At 41.1% G+C, this 15,092-nt stretch overlaps 1 protein-coding gene across 1 annotated transcript in view; it reads left to right on the top strand.

The window, feature by feature from the left end:
* The window catches only part of plxnb2b (plexin b2b), a 148,465-nt gene that overhangs the window by 18,511 nt on the left and 114,862 nt on the right, over window positions 1-15,092 (top strand). The window contains exon 2 of the mRNA XM_077596068.1: window positions 14,662-14,755. The gene's annotated coding sequence lies outside the window, so the exon portion shown is untranslated. The remainder of the gene's footprint in view (window positions 1-14,661; window positions 14,756-15,092) is intronic.

Below are 15,092 nucleotides of genomic sequence, written 5' to 3' on the forward strand. Positions count from 1 at the left end.
ATCAATTGCACAAATGATGACTTTTGTTGTTAAATGGGACTATTTATTCATTTTCTGACCCGCTTATCCTCACAAGGTTCGGGAGTGGTGCCGGAGCCAGCCAATCGCAGGGCAAAAGTAGACAACCGATCATAGCTAAGGCTATTTAGAATGTCCATTTAGCCTAGCATGCATTTTTGGGATGTGGTAGGGAAACCGGAGTACCCAAAGAAGACCCACGCAAGCCCAGGGCGAACATGCAAACTCCACACACTTATAACCAAACTGGGATTGAACCCTTAACCCCAAAAATGTGAGTCCGAAGCGCTAACCACTCCATAACAGTGAGGACCAAACTGGGATTGAACCCTTAACCTCCAAAAAGTGAGTCCGACACTCTAACCACTCCCAATTTAAACGGGACTAACAATCGACCAATCAAATGACGAGCATTTCTTTAAACATCCCACAAAACCACCTATCGAAAACCTCCAATCGCCCCCTAAACAGACTCGATAAAGACGTCTTTGCTCGACACATACCCACCCGTCAAACAAAATCCACCATGCCCTCCCCGTGACTCGCCGTGACGGCGCGGAACCGATTGAACCACCAGCGAAACCCCGCCCCCTACCCCAGTGAACACGGCGCTAATTGAAATGGAGCACGCGTGTTTAGCCCTCGGAACCTCCGGCCCCGTTAGCCCGGACTCACAGACTGTTAAAGCAGCTACAGAGAGAATATTATGTGTTCTGTTATTGTGTCTTTAGGGCTGTAGGGACTATTTGCCATCCCTATTAAGCAGACTGACTGGTGGCTGGGCAGTACGCCTGGTTGGCTGTCTCGTCTTGTGTATGTGTGTGTTGGGGAGTTAGTATTATTATCAATGTGTGTGTGTCTATGTGAATAGAGGACGCCTGAGGCAGACTACTGGAGCCAGAGCGCTGCTGGTGTTGTCCACAAATGCCTCACATTCACTGACCCTCACCAGCGTAATGACTTTGGGGTTAATTCCTGCAGAATGGTGTGGCCCTCAAAGGGGAAAAAGACTGGAGACAAATAGAAAAGCCAGGCCAAAGAAACATGGGATCTCTTTTGGCCGAGGGGGGAAAGACTTCGATCTCATCCTCAGGACGATTTCTCTCTAGTTTTTGTTTTTACGAGCTCTGTTGTGATAAATAATCAACAGGGGGGAAAGGGAAATGTTCCTGCCAGATATGCAAGAGAAGATGGCTTTCTTTCATTGTACAGTGGTACCTCGACATGAGCAATTTGAGATACGAGTAAAATTTCGGGCAAATATTTATCTTGAGATACGATGTTTGTCACTGGGAGCCGGTGGGTTAATGCTTTGTGAGCCGTGGCCCTTTTTTCAAACTAATTTTAAAACCCAGACAAATGTCGCTTTGTTTCCATAAATCATGTGCGGAAACCTAGTTGCGACAAATGTCATGTTTTTAGATGAGACAAGAGACTATTTGTTTCACTTTGCGTTTGACGCACCAATCGAAACCAGCTCTTCATCCAAGGTCGACTTGGATGAAAATAATGTTTTGCTAGGGCGATTGGCAACGCCGCCGCACTTGCATACATTCCACTCACTCTTGGGTTCACCATTGAATTGAATTCAATTGAATGCTTTTATTGTCATTATACAAGTATCACCACCAAGTGCACAAATAACAACAACAACAACAAACAAATAATCATACATAAATAGTAACAATAAATAATCAATAAGTAAGTAATAAATAATAAATAAGTAGTCAACACAACAAACAAAAGATGAATGATCAATCAATAAATAAGTAGTCAGCATAATAAATGATTAGTAGTCAATATAGATAAGTAGTCTGAATAATAAATAAGTAGTAGTCAACATAGTAAGTAGTCCACATAGATTAGTAGTCAGCATAGATGAGTGGTCTGAATAATAGATAGGTAGTAGTCAAAATAGATTAGTAGTCAACATTATAGACAAGTAGTCTTAATAATAAATAAGTAATAGTCAACATAGATAAGTAGTCTGAATTATAAATTAGTAGTCAACATCATAGATGGGTAGTAGTCAACATCATAGATCAGTTGTCCGAATAATAAATGAGTAGTAGTCAACATCATAGACAAGTAGTCTTAATAATAAATAAGTAGTAGTCAACATCATAGACAAGTAGTCTTAATAATAAATAAGTAGTCAACATAGATAAGTAGTCAACATCATAGATCAGTAGTCTGAATAATAAATAAGTAGAAGTCAACATCATAGATCAGTAGTCTGAATAATAAATAAGTGTAGTCAACTTCATAGATCAGTAGTCTGAATGATAAATAAGTAGTAGTCAACATCATAGATAGGTAGTCTGAATAATAAATAAGTAGTAGTCAACATCATAGATCAGTAGTCTGAATAATAAATAAGTAGTAGTCAACATCATAGATCATTAGTCTGAATAATAAATAAGTTGTAGTCAACGTCATAGATAGGTAGCAGTCGACATCATAGGTAGGTAGTGGTAGTGGTCATGAATAAGTAAGTGGTCACATAAATAAGTAAGTACAAAAAGTGATAAAGGGGTTAGCAGCCTATGGCGTTTTCGTGCACAACAAGATAAGAAATGAGTCTCCTCCTAGGTTCCGAACTCGAGTTGAGTATGGTGACAGCTCTTGGGAAGAAACTGTCCTCGAGTCTGTTTGTTTTGGCTGTTATGTTCTCTAGTATATTGTGTATTCTAATTCTAATAAGTTATTTTTGTTATCTATGTTTTGACCGGTTCATTAATTACAGACAAGTGTTTTTTTTAGTTTTTTTAGGCGTGTTACACGCTATTGGGAAGAAACTGTCTGTTATAAACGAAACGATCAAAACATATTGTTTCATCCAATTGACTAAAGAGTTGTTTTACATTACAATCAATGCCTGAATCTTTAGTTCCTAACACTAAACAGCTTCAAATGATTATTTTCCCCCGTAGATTAAATTGATTTCCCAATAAAGTGATTAGGATTCAGTTCCTGTTGTGTTCTCTAACATGCCAGAAAACGATCATAATGATCTTAGAAAAAAAGAATAATTATTTTCCAAGCAAAAAGCAGATGCGGCCACTTATATTTGGCTGAATTATGAAGATAATTAGTCAGCTTTCATTGAAAATCTCCAGAAATATCAACCGAAATTGAATTTCCTGGTCGTACATGGTACGCAGTCCTCTCATTTTTATGCCAACAGCCAAATGGGATTAAAACGTTTTGACAGTTTAATCTGTGACTTCTTTTATGGCGTTGTTTTGGTGAGAAATGTCACATTTTTTCGCCACCACGCTAACACGACACGATCTGATTCTTCCTCATTTCCTTTGAAAGGATTTTACAAGCTGCCATAATCTAGCCGCTCTCTCACGCTCACTCTCTCTCGGCGTTTCTCATAGATTGCTAAAGTTAAAAATAATTCCACCACAAATGGTTGAAAAGCCGCCAGACAGCGCACTTATTTTTCTGCGTTTTTTTCCTTCCCTTGCCGTCTCTGAAATACTCGCCGCAAATGTTTTTAAGGTGGCTAGCAAAGAGCACGCGGGAGCAATTTAGCCATGGAAAGCTGCGACTCAACTCCACTCGCAATTGTCCATCCAAACATCCATCCGAGCCCCCCACCCCGAGCCCCCCTCAGACCCCGCTTGCGCATTAAGTGATTTGCGGGCTCGCGTTTGAGTGGGACTCTGCATCCTCTGTTTGTGTGACATTTCTCAAGATGGAGATAGAAGTTAAGTACTGTCATAACCCCCCTCCCAGTTTCCTCCATTGATGCTGTCAGAGAAATTGTTCTCGGGAAATAATATTTTCAAATGAAATCAATCACAGCGAGCCGCAATGTTGCGCAACAATATTGTAAAAAAACAAAACAAAACAAAAAAACACAACAATGTCTGACCACTGGATTTGTTTGGACTTGTGCTAAATTAGCCTAGCAGGCATGTCTTCGGAATGTGGGAGGAAACCAGAGTACCCGGGGAAAACCCACGCGGGGAGAACATGCAAACTCCACACAGGTGGACCGACCTGGATTTGAACCCAGGTCCCCCACTGTGAGACTGAGGCGCTAACCACTCATACACCGGGGTGGCCCGCCCCTAGGATAATTTGATACAAAGAAAAAACAGATAATGCATCATTGTCAATGTGAAGGAAATATTTTTGGATCTAGTGAACTATCAAGGGTGCAATATATCATTTTGAATATAAAATATGGCATTCATATGGCCTGTATTCAGGACGACCCAAGTGGTCCGTGGGCCGGCCTCAGAGTTCTGGGGTCGAGTGTTCGATTCCAGGTCGGTCCACCTATGTGGAGTTTGCATGTTGTCCTGGGGCTTACGTGGATTTTCTTCAGGTACTCTGGTTTCTTCCTACATTCCATAAACATGCATGCTAGGCAAGCGGGTTGAACACTCTGAATTGCCTAACTCTAGCTATAATTGGTTGTCCTTTGTCTCCTCGTGCCCTGAGATTGGCTGGCCACCAATTCAGGGTCCACCAAATCAGCAAGGATGGGCTACAGCAACCCCGTGAACCTTGTGAGGATAAGCAGTTCAGAAAAAGAATGAATGTATGAAAGAATGGTCGTATTCAGCATTTTAACTCATTGGTAGGCTAACATTATCATGTATTATGTATACTTTTAATTGGTCACAGATTTGTGTTTGGGTTTGATTTATTTAATTAGGGACAGAATAACTATTTTCCGTTGTGGCCATCCCCCCAAAAAGCACACGTTTTTTTTGTTGCTGCCGTTCAAATATATACAATATTAAATATGTAAAATATTTTTGAAAAAGTCTTTGCGTGTTGCAGTGAAACATGACAAATAGTTTGCCTTACAGCGGATTTCTGTCACGGTGCGAGTTAAAGCCTTTGAAAATACCGTCTCGAAATGATTCACATGTCTTGTAGGCTTTGGAACAAGCTGTGTTTGCGTTTAAGCACTGTCCACAAAACCGGACGTCTCGTCAGCTTTGGGAATTTGCTTGCAAAAAGACTTGATTTGGGTTTTCCTGCGCTCACCGAAATCAAGGTGTTTTTCCCTTACCCTTCAAAACCATTTTATCGGTTATACATCCATTAAATCAGAGCAGGGAATTATAACGCCGACAAGACATGATGTTTTTTTTCCGGATTTTAAATGCTAAGCTACTGTCAGGGTTATTAAGCAAATACAATTTACATTTTGTAAGAAAATGTACGTCGGAAATGAATATAGTTATTTTCCTTGGAGTTTCGGAAAAATAAAAATAAATACAAAATACGTCCAGGTACTGGATTCTGAGACCCCCAAAAGGAGGAAGTGCATAGGTGAGGAGGGTGGGGCAAATTAACAAAATACAGGAAGGATTTAAAGGCCAAAGCAAGGAGGCTGACTACACAGATATGTTCTAATCTAATGACTAATTAAATAAAATTTTAGGGGTGGCGAACACGCGGCTCATATTTTGTAAAATACTATGGCTCTTTGCCTCGTTTCCTGTTTCTCTTATATTTAATTCTCTCTTAAAACAGACTCAAATTCTTCAGGGCTCATTAAAAGCAAATACAGTTGTACCTCTACTTACAACATTAATTGGTTCCACACCTTTTTTTTGTAAGTTGAAAGTTTTGTAAGCAGAGCAGTACTTTATATGTAAATTCTCCATATTCGCTCCACTGTTCTCACACTCTGTTTTTTCAAGGTTCTTAGACTCTCTCACTCTTTCACATTTTTGCTCTTTGTGTCTAAATTGTCCGATCTATATTGATGTGGCTATCTGTATATCCGATCTTAAATTAGATTAGATTAGATGACTTTATCCATCCCGTATTCGGGAAATTTCATTGTCACAGTAGCAAGAGGATGAGAATACAGACACAGAAAACTCAAGGAGTCAATCCCTGGTGGGTTCTCTCCTTCATGTGTGGACTTTTCAAGTTCTCCCCATGCATTCGTGGGTTTTCTCCAGGTCCTCCGGTCACAAAAATATGCTTGCTAGGCTGGTGGAACACTAAAATGACCATTGGTTGTCGTCTCCTTGTGCTCAACCAAATGAGGGGTACCCTTACCTACTGCTCCAGCACCCCCGCGGCCATTGTGAGCTTGAGCAGATCAGAAAACAAAAGAACTTCAGTCAGGTCCCTTTTTCATTTTTAAAATCTAGCGTTACGAAAATGTTTCTAAGAATTGAAGGGATATTTTTGGGGGGCGTTTGATGTCGGATAATGGTGTAGTTGCGTCTCTGGGTCAAACTTTGGTAGGCTTTTCTTTTACAATTCGTAACGGAATTCAATATTGTCTTAAAATTGTCACGCAAGGTTTTGTATTTAAATGAACTCTCAAGGCTAAAATTGATGCCATCAAACCAAGGTACCGTAAACAGGAGGGAATTGCTTCTTCTACTCAAAGTAAACATTGTCATCGGATCACCCAGAGTTTCTGTGGGTTAATTGTGCCTGGGTACCAGAGAATAGAGAACGTGGCACCACGGGAGGTGTGCGAGTGGAGAAGGAAAGATTGCCACGCGAGTGGCTGCAGCGGAGGAAATTAGCATGGGCTTTCTTTCATCTTTCTTTCCCTCGGCCGTTTCGTCACTGGAGGGAGGCTTTCAACTTTTAGTCGGCGTCTTCTCTCTCGGGGGTTTGGCTGCCTCCCCCACAATTCGCCCCCTCTCCAGCGTTCGCCTTTTCGCCGAGATCAATTGACCTGACGCAATTAAATTTAGGGACCGAAGCAGGCAGAGGGGACGGAAGGTGGCATCCAAACGTAACGTGCTACGGGGAAATAAATCAAACCAAAACAGCAACATTAAATTGCTGTAAAACGTATCCTACATATTATTTGATCAAAAGGGGTTTTCAAAACGGGCTAAACCACTGGAATGATTATTTACGTTGTCTGTCGTTTGGATGTATGAAGTACAAGTCAAAAACAAGATGTTCCGTCAGGTAAATTGCCTCCAAGGGAGGTGGAACACTGACCATAATTTCTATTGCAACAGCTAATTTGAGACCACAATGAGTGGAAGTTGAGGCTTAGTTTACGCTAGGGACCGACTAATTATTTGCCTTTCTCTTGCTGAGCTTAATGGCTCAGATATGCTCTTTTCAATCTGCAATGGATAGATAGCAGGCTAACCATATGTTTTCTCTTAAATAACTGCAAGTCAACACAGCGGAGGGTTGGTTTGGTTCGCATCTCATTAGAAACGGCCGCTAGGCAGTATTGCCGTCGGCTCTGTCTTTTTTTTTAAGACAACAACTCAATGTATCCTCCTCAAATTCAGGCCATTGCCATCCAGGCATGCTCCTTCATGTTGAAGTGGCTTGGGCATCTTGGTAGGATTCCCCTGGACACCTTGTGGATGCCCTAGAAGAAACTGCAGAGATATATTTTGCCTATCTTCACACTAGGTGAGGATCTATCTGGTAGAACTGGATGAAGCGGCTTGGGCATATTGTTAACATTCCCCTGGACACCTGGTGGGCGGAGGGGGATGACCTAGAAGAAACTGCAGAAATGAGATCTTTTGCCTATCTTCACACCCGCTCATGATCTACCTGGAGGAACTGGTGGAAGTGGCTTGGGTATTTTGTTGAGATTCCCCTGGAAACCTTGTGGCAGAGGTGGATGACGTAGAAGAAACTGAAGAGATGATATATTTTGCCTATCTTCACACCGGCTTATGATCTACCTGGTAGAACTGGATGAAGTGGCTTGGACATCTTGTTATCATTCCCCTGGACACCTGGTGGCAGAGGTGGACCACCTAAGAGAAACTGCAGAGATGATATCTTTTGCCTGTCTTGACACCGCCTCATGTTCCCCTTGGAGCAACTGCATGAAGTGGCTCGGGTAAAGAACGTCAGGGCATCCCTGCTAAGGCTATTGACCCTGCGACAAAGTCTTGGCTTAACCCTGGAAGATGAATGGCTGGAAGGACCTTCAGGTTTCAACATATCCACAAAAGAAATAAACCTTTTGCAGATGTTTTTGTCATCAAGCCTCATTTTTCGACCCGCCCGTTATTACACCCTTTTCACCGAGAAAAAACAAGTGAACTGCCCACGCTGGGTGGAAACCCGTCTCTAGTGTTTTTTTTCCCCAGCATCTGTCAAAGTCGCTCGCTTGTATTTTAGCCAGAAGGGATCAAGCAGAGAATCCAACTCCGTTGACGCCGCGTTACCCTTTTTTTTTTTCTCGGCGTAAGCGGCAGGACCACCGGGATTGATGAAGAGGTGTTGCATCTCCATTTGACAGTTTCCCCATTCAACTCACGACTCCTCCTTCTCTTGTCTCGCATCCTCTCGGAAGCTGCCGTGAGAGGGAATCCATCACGCCATCCACCCGCGGCGATACATTTTTTTTTAGCGCCCAAATGGAAAACACGCGCCCACCACATCTGCATCTTCTGCTCACCTTCAAGCGAACGCCAAAGTCCTCCAATCCTCTTGTCGCTCTCCTTATCCATCAACCGGTGGCCCGTTGAAAAATCATTTTACTGTATATACTACACCCGAGTGATTGACGATAGAACAACAGCGTGTGAATGGCTCCGGCGCCCTCGCAGAAATAATACGGTGTCTTGACGTTGTTTTTTCTTGTCCGTATCAGGACGTTGAAAGTTCAAAATAAACTGTAGGGCAGAAAACACGACAATTTTTGCTGGTTAGCGCCCCCTAGAGCAGGGGGCGGAAACTTTTTTTTTACTGGGTAGAGCCAATAACATTTTATATTTCTAAATGTTATTCCTTGAGAGCCATACTCAGAATTTCAACGTCAATTCATTCATTTTCTGAACCGCTTAATCCTCACTACGTCGCAGGGGGTGCTGGAGCACATCCCAGCTGACTTGGGGCCAATCGAAGGGCATGAGGAGATAAAGGACAACCAATCATAGCTGGGTTTAGGCAATTTACAGTGTTCAACCAGCTAGCCTAGCATATTTTTGGAATGTAGGAGGAAATTGCAGTACCCGGAGAAAACCCACGCAGAACTTGCAAATTCCCCACAGGTGGACCAACCCTGAATCAGTGGGCAGCCAATCCCACGGCACAACGAGATAAAGGACAACCAATCATAGCTAGGGTTAGGACATTTACAGTGTTCAACCAGCTAGCTTAGCATATTTTTGGAATGTGGGAGGAAACTGGAGTACCCGGAGAAAACCCACGCATCCACCCGGGAAGAACTTGCAAAATCCCAACAGGTGTACCAACCTAGATTCGAACCCAGGACTCCAGAGCTGTGAGGCCGACGTGCTAACCACTCATCCACCCAATTTAAAACTCAAAATACATTAAAAAATATTTTAATAATAATTACATTAATAATATTTTTTTTGTCATTTCACCACATTTAACACACAAAAAAATTATAAATTCTTCTGACAATATTCTTGCGCTGATGCTAATCAATGACTATCAATGAGAGTATGCATAATGAAAAGAAAATATGATTAGAGGTCCATTTTAGCTCACAGTCCACCCATCCAAAGAGCCAAATACGGCTCCCGAGCCATAGGTTCCGTAGGGAAATGCTTTCCCCGGATTTTCACCTAGCATAAACTTTGACGACCTACTTGTTTTTTCGCTACATCCGTCAGCGCCGGGAAAAAGACGGCAAGTATTGACCGCTGTCCGCTCAATAAGGCTCGTGTTTACACTGCATGAAGTGGCCAATTTAGCCTATTTACATTTATTTTAAAATGGCCCGTCGTCGATATCACTGTTTACATTTCATTCCGCATCTGAAACAACCTCCAGACATGACAACCACGATTATAGTTAACCATGCTTCATTTTTTTATATATTTGGTCTTTTTTGTGGGGAGCGTGCAACCCTGCGAGGTCGGCACGGCAACCGTTAGTTAGTTGTTTTATGAAGCAATAAAAATAGCCCAAATGAGCTCCAAGATTGTGGTTTGAGGCCCACGTTGTTCTAATTTTTAAAACATTTTGTTCCCACCTGGAAATGACATTGCGATTAAAAGTCTTTGAGCGTAAATTGATGACTTTTCTTTAGTGACATTTCCCTGAAAGCTATTGTTCATTTTTTTTGCAAATTACCCGGCGAATGGTTTGATAGGTCATCGTCAGGCGACCGTTCCAGTCTGTCGTCTGCTTTTTTGAAGGGAAAATGAATGAATACGTGTCATTGCAACAATTGTACAGGGAGTAAGCATAGTTGTTGTCAATTTTACTTTTCATGTAACTTACTTTTCCAGGTACAGTTCTGTTGTATTTCACTTTAATATACCATAAAATACATTTACAGTTTAAAATTTCGACATCCTGATTATTATGATAATTTCCAATATTTAAGATCTTTATGACACAATGTCAACATGCCTTACAAAAATGTATCTTTTAGAACTTTAAACTCTTGTTGTTTTGATTATATTTCAGTCTAATATTTCATAATTGCGCACTATGATGGTATACTTAGAGCAGGGGTGTCAGACTCGGGTTGGTTCGCGGGCCGTGTTAACGTCAACTTGATTTCACGTGGGCCGGACCATTTTAGATATAATATTTATATATATTTTTTATAAATGGATTAAAAGAACTGGATTAAAAGCCCTGAATATTCCGTTTTTTATAGATCTAAAACAATGTTTATTTTTTAGCTTTTTTAAATATATTTTTAGATTTTACAAAATGATTTTTGAACTAAAAACACAGAAAAAATGGATTAAAAAATGACAATTATTGCTTTAAAAGGGGGAAAATCAGGAAATTTAATATACATCTATACTCTTCATTTGAATTTGATCCTAAAACAGAAAGTCGGCAATCATCATTTACTTTCCCGGGCGGGCCACACAAAATGATGCGGCGGGCCAGATTTGGCCCCCGGGCCGCCACTTTGACACATGTGACTTAGAGACTTAAATGTTTTTTAAGGTTTTATGAAACCACGGATGTAGGCTATAATCTCCCCATCTCATCTCATTTTCTGAAGCGCTTCATCCTCATTAGGGTCGCGGGGGGTGCTGGAGCCAGAGGCGGGGGACACCCTGAATCGGTGGCACACTCACACCCAAACCCAGGGGCAATTTAGAGTATCCAATCAGCCTACCATGAATGTTTTTGGAATGTGGGAGGAAACCGGAGTACCCAGAGAAAACCCACGCATGCCTGGGGAGAACATACAAACTCCACACAGGTGGACGTGACCTGGATTCGAACCCAGGACCCCACAGCTGTCAAGCCGACACGCTAACCACTCGTTCCACCGCGCCGCCGTAGGCTATAATACAAGCATTAATATTAAAAACCAAAATAGCCATATTTTTAAAGGGCGCTTAACTTTATTGAAGTGTAAAGACAAGTTGACCAGTCCGTAATTAGGGGAAAAATACCCAGTAAAAAAATTTAATGCTATATTTCAACTTCTTCAATGGTTTGGTTTTGTGGTGGCAACACAAACAAAAGAACATTTTCTAAATCTAAAGAAAAACCAAAACATGTGTACCCTTAATCGATTCATTATCTTTTTAGTCTTTACTGTGCGGATTTATCGGCGGTTTTCCACGACGGACCTTTACGGGGATTTGACGGAAAGTTCTGGAAAATCTTCTGTAATCCACTCTCACTCGTGATCAAAGCGCCGCCTGGCTTTATAGTCGAAGCGACCGTTTCTTTCTCCCCATCACAAACTCACTTTAGATTCCTCGGAATAGGCACTTTTGGCTTGAATGTGTCATTTGGACGGAGGCGGAAGAAGACGAGAAATAAGACGGGGGTTGAAGGAAATTGGCGTGCTGACTATCTTTTGTGTGGCGTGGCGCTTTTCTCGCACGTGTAATTGGTTGGAATGCAGAATTGAAAAACGGCCACGCTCCGCTGACTTGTACGGCCAATAAAAAAAAATGTGCATGTCAATTGATATCACAGCTAAAAGCGTTCCCTCGCTTACATATCTTACATATATATGTTCATTAACATGAATATCAATGCAGTGGTACCTCGAGATACGAGCTTAATTCGTTCCGGGACTGAGCGCGTATGTCGATTTACTCGTAACTCAAATAAACGTTTCCCATAGAAATGAACTAAAAACAAATTAACTCGTTCCAACTCTCTGAAAAAACACCCAAAACAGGATATTGGATTGGAAAAACATTTGTATTTGTTCTAATTCGCTATCTATTAACAAAGTAACAAATAACTAGTGGTTTAATAGTACTAAAATGTGTTTAATAGTACTAAAATTATACGGATTTCGAGGGAGGCATGGCAACGCGCTCGTAACATAAAATAAACAAATTTAAATGAACTTGGACGACAATGCAGACACACTCAAAAAAAAGTTTAATCTAACCTTACACTAAACTTAATTCTAATTGTGTTTTAAATTTTTGATACCTTTCTTCTCCCAGGTTGGCTCTATTTGGCCCCGCCTCCACCCTGACTTTCAGATGCAACCTATCAAGGCTTGTTTGCTTTTGTCTTCCCTTCAAAATATTCCCAAAATGATGCACACAAATGTCCTCACAATAGGATAACGCACCACCACTTGCCAACCAGAAGTACGATATACTCCTCTCGTATTAGCGAACAAGCTCCGCCTTTCGCACTGACTAACGGGAAAAAAAACACTGAAAAAAATGCAAGGCTCCGCCCAGTGCTCGTCGAGACATTACACGAGGGAGTTGCGACCAGAAAGACAGTGTCCATGATATTAGTCTCGTATCTCAAGACAAATATTTTCCCAAAATTTTACTCGTATCTCAAATTGCTCGCATGTCGGGGCACTCATATATCGATGTATTACTGTACTTTTGTCCCTCCGACGAATGATCATGCATTGTTAATCCAATCAGCCAATGGGCACGTTCTCTAACCAAGACCGTTTTTGCGTATACTATAAGATATCGCCATATGGGTTCATGTCAAATTCCAATGACCAGTGCAGGGAAAAAAAAAACGTGTCTGGGCTATGTTTACCCCTTGAGGAAAAGTGTGATTGAAATTCATCTGCTCCAGGGAACTGTCACCACCCGAAAACCTTAGCTTTAACATGAAAGGCTTTTGACCAGAGGTTCCGAGACTCTCAACCAGAAAGTCGCAGACTGCCATTGACGGGGCTAGATGTCTGATTCATTTTGACCGGCAGCCTTTACTATCCGTATCCAGCAGTCAAAACGAATCAGACGTCGATCGCCGTCAGCGGCGCTCAAACGTGATTGCGTATGACATGCCGACGTATCAATGACAGATCTGCTGTCTCTCTGAAAGAGGTTCAAGTTGTGAGATTCTGACAATGTCTAAACCCCCAAGATCTGTGTTTACATAAAATAAACAGGTGGATTAACGTGCGCTGTTTGTCCCGAAATGTTTGTTTGGTGTGTTACCGGAGCTTCTTGGCTCGTTTTTTGTCTGGCCTTGAGTTGACAGAAAGAGGCTGTAAAAATTAATATGAATGGAAGTGCATGTTTTTATTGTCATAATACAAGTATAATGAGATTTAAAGATTCACCGCAAAGTAGACAAATAACAATAAACAAACAGACGGATGAATAATCAATAAATGATACCATAGTAGATAAATAATCAAAAGATAAGTAATAAATAAATAAGTAGTCACATAACTTGTAGTCAACAACATAAATGAAGAGATACATTTTTAATAAATAATAATGATAAATAAAGAAGTAATAAATAAGTAGTCAACATAAATAGTAGTCAAGATAGATAAGTGGTCAACATAGATATGTAGTCAACATAGATATGTAGTCAACATAGATATGTAGTCAACATAGATACGTGGTCAACATAGATATGTGGTCCACATAGATATGTAGTCAACATAGATAAGTGGTCTACATAGATAAGTGGTCGACATAGATAAGTGGTCAACATAGATAAGTGGTCGACATAGATAAGTGGTTGACATAGATACGTGGTTGACATAGATACGTGGTCGACATAGATACGTGGTCGACATAGATAAGTGGTCGACATAGATACGTGGTCGACATAGATACGTGGTCGACATGGATAAGTGGTCGACATAGATACGTGGTCGACATAGATACGTGGTCGACATAGATACGTGGTCGACATAGATACGTGGTCGACATAGATACGTGGTCGACATAGATACGTGGTCGACATAGATACGTGGTCGACATAGATACGTGGTCGACATAGATACGTGGTCGACATAGATCAGTGGCCGACATAGATCAGTGGCCAACATAGATCAGTGGGCAACATACATAAGTAGTCAGCATAGATAAGTAGTCAGCATAGATAAGTAGTCAACATGAATAAGTGGGTAAAGTGGTTAGCAGCCTATGAAATTTTAGTGCAAAATAAGAAATGAGTCTAGATTAGGCCCTCCTAGGTGCCTAACTCAATGTAAGTATGGTGACGGCTTTGAGGAAGAAACTGTCCTTGAGTGTATTTGTGTGCTTGCTGTTATGGTCCTGCCGCGCCTGTCAAAGGGCAGCAGGTTGAATATGGGGAAGTCCGGGTGTGTCTTTTATGATATTTTTATTGGCCTGATGATCAAGTTCATTGGATGACAAGGCCACTGTGGGTGAACTTTTCCCACACACCAGGTCGAGCTTCGGAGTAGACAATCCGCATTGCTACCTTCTAATCCTCTACATCCCATTCAGCTTTTATTTAAAGACATTTGTCGCTGTCTGTTTGCAGGGCCGACACACCGATTCACTCATTTGTCGCTGTTGTTGCTGCTGCATTGTTAAATGACTCCTCGCTAGGATATTAGTCTGCTATCAAGTGTCTGGTAAGTTATCTTTTCACATTATTTTTTTAAACAGTGCTATCTCGAAGAGAAGTTGTTTAATAAGGAAAACTATTACACAAACCATCAGCGTAATTCCTTATTTCAGTTAGCATCAAGGGTTTTTTTGCAAAAATGTTTTAGCAGAGAATGATCGGTCGGATGATATTTAATCGACAGATTTTTAACAGTTCCTTAATAAGAGTACATATTTTGTGTGGTAAATTGTAACGCTAAACCTAAATATTAAAAAATAATGTTCACTCAGTAACTAACACATTTATAGCTAGCTTAATGTTGTTATACAATGGCAGATGCCATTATATAAGAGCTAGCAGTT

This window comes from Stigmatopora argus, chromosome 3, assembly GCF_051989625.1.
Source record: "Stigmatopora argus isolate UIUO_Sarg chromosome 3, RoL_Sarg_1.0, whole genome shotgun sequence".
NCBI classification, from domain to species: Eukaryota; Metazoa; Chordata; class Actinopteri; order Syngnathiformes; family Syngnathidae; genus Stigmatopora; species Stigmatopora argus.